The sequence below is a fragment of the Cynara cardunculus genome, assembly GCF_001531365.2.
Source record: "Cynara cardunculus var. scolymus isolate 2C chromosome LG 2, CcrdV1, whole genome shotgun sequence".
Classification (NCBI taxonomy): Eukaryota; Viridiplantae; Streptophyta; class Magnoliopsida; order Asterales; family Asteraceae; genus Cynara; species Cynara cardunculus.
Genome location: NC_037529.1, coordinates 51,018,294 through 51,021,276, shown reverse-complemented (window position 1 = coordinate 51,021,276; position 2,983 = coordinate 51,018,294).

Sequence of the window (2,983 nt, the reverse complement as noted above, 5' to 3'; positions counted from 1 at the left end):
GGGGGGGTGGGTTAGGGTTTTTTTTGCGTGGAGGCTATGAAAAGAGGGAAGATAAGTTTTTATACGGCGTGGTTTCTGGCGGATATTTCCGCCAGAAATAATATTTTCAGATTTTTTAAATTATATAGATTTTCTAGAAAAACCAAAAAAAAAATTACCGGCGGATTTTCCGGCGGAAAATTTTCAAAAAAATTTAAATTTTTTAAAAATCAACATGTTGCGCCCTTTGTTTTGAAATTTTCGTTTCCCGGCAGATATTCCGCCGGTATTTTGAGTACTTTATTTAATTTTTAATTTATTATTATTATTATTATGAAATTTAAAATCTGATTGTTATTACCACTAAAGCCAAATACGATCCGCCAATGTCCAATACGATCTGTTAAAGCTCAATACGATCCATTAAAGCAAATACGGTCCGTTAAAGCCCAATACGGTCCGTTAAAGCCCAATACGGTCCGTTAAAGCCCAATATGGTCCGTTAAAGCAAATACGGTCCATAAAAGCCCAATACGATCCATTAAAGCAAATACGATCCATTAATGTCCAATATGGTCCGTTAAAGCCCAATACGATCCACTAAAGCAAATACGGTCCGTTAAAGCCCAATACGATCCATTAAAGCCCAATACGGTCCTTTAAAGCCCAATAGGATTCATTAATGTCCAATACGATCCATTAAGGCCCAATACGGTCCATTAAAGAAAATACGGTCCGTTAAAGCCCAATACGATCCATTAAAGCCCAATACGATTCATTAATGAACAATAGATCCATTAAGGCTCAATACGGTCCATTAAAGCAAATATGATCAATTAATATCCAATACGGTCCGTTAAAGCCCAATACGGCCCGTTAAAGCAAATACGGTCCGTTAAAGCCCAATACGATTCATTAATGTCAAATACGATCTATTAAGACCCAATACGGTCCATTAAAGCAAAGACGATCCATTAATGTCCAATACGATCCATAAGGCCCAATACGGTCCATTAAAGCAAATACGATCCATTAATGTCCAATACGATCCATTAAGGCCCAAAACGGTCCATTAAAGCAAATACGATCCATTAAGACCCAATACGGTCCATTAAAGCAAATACGATCAATTAAGACCCAATACGGTCCATTAAAGCTAATACGGTCCGTTAAAGCCAATACAATCCATTAAAGCCCAATACGATTCATTAATGTCCAATACGATCCATTAAAGCCCAATACCGTCCGTTAAAGCCCAATACGATCCATTAAAGCCCAATACGATCCATTAATGTCCAATACGGTCCGTTAAAGCCCAATACGATCCATTAAAGCAAATACGGTCCGTTAAAGCCCAATACGATCCATTAAAGCCTAATACGACATATTAAAGCCCAATACGGTCAATTAAAGCCCAATACGATTCATTAATGAACAATATGATCCATTAAGGCCCAATACGGTTCATTAAAGTAAATACGATCGGTGGATGTCCAATATGGTCCGTTAAAGACCAATGCAGTCCATTAAAACAAATACGGTCCGTTAAAGCACAATACGATCCATTAAAGCCCAATACGGTCCATTAAAGCCCAATACGATTCATTAATGTCCAATACGATCCATTAAGACCCAATACGGTCCGTTAAAACCCAATACGATTCATTAATGTCCAATACGATCCATNATACGATTCATTAATGTCCAATACGATCCATTAAGACCCAATACGGTCCGTTAAAACCCAATACGATTCATTAATGTCCAATACGATCCATTAAGGCCCAATACGGTCCGTTAAAGCCCAATACGATCCATTAAACCCCAATACGATCCATTAATGTCCAATACGGTCCGTTAAAGCCCAATACGGTTCGTTAAAGCCCAATACGGTCCGTTAAAGCCCAATACGGTCTGTCAAAGCCCAATACGATCCATTACAGCCCAATACGATCCATTAATGTCCAATACGGTCCGTTAAAGCCCAATACGGTTCGTTAAAGCCCAATACGGTCCGTTAAAGCCCAATACGATCCCTTAAAGCCCAATACGGTCCTTTATAGCCCAATACGATTCATTAATGAACAATAAGATCCACTAAAGTCCAATACGATCCATTAATATCCAATACGGTCCGTTAAAGCCCAATATTGTCCATTAAAGCCCAATACCATCCATTAAAGCCCAATACCATCCATTAAAGCCCAATACGATTCATTAATGTCTAATACGATTCATTAAGTCCCAATACGGTCCGTTAAAGCCCAATATGATCCATTTTTTATTATTAAAAATGATCCAATACGTTAATGCCTAATACAGTTAAAATATTTAATTTTTAATTTTTAAAAATGATATTTTCTTTATTTTTTAAATTTTTTTATTATTTTTCCGCCGGAAATCGTTACAAGATTTTTTTTAAATTTTAAAAAAGGAATTTCCTAAACATTTTTCCGTGGGAATTATTATTTAAAAAAATTATTATTTTTCCGCCGGAAATCCGCTGGAAAATCTTAAAGGGAAAAGTACAATAAAAACCAATGGACTTTCTTGTTTGGAATAATTAAGTCCTTAGACTTTTTTTGGAACAAATAAGTCCTTAGACTTTTTTTGGAACAAATAAGTCCTTGGACATTCCAAAACATGTTAAATAAGTCCTTGGACAATTTTTTGAAACAAATAAGTCATTCGACATTCCAAAATATGTTAAATAAGTCATTGGACAATTTTTGGAACAAATAAGTCCTTGAACATTCCAAAAAATGTTAAATAACTTCTTGGACAATTTTTGGAACAAATAAGTCCTTGAACAATCTAAAACATGTTAAATAACTTATTGAACTTTTATAAAACATGTTGGATACATTCTTATGACTTGTACAACTAGTTAAAGTCGTAAAATAGTGAAAAAAAATCCGGAAAAAAACCCAATGAATATTCATATTTTGAGCGATTAAACCCCTAAATATTTTTTGAACCAAAAAATATTTAGATCTATAAAATT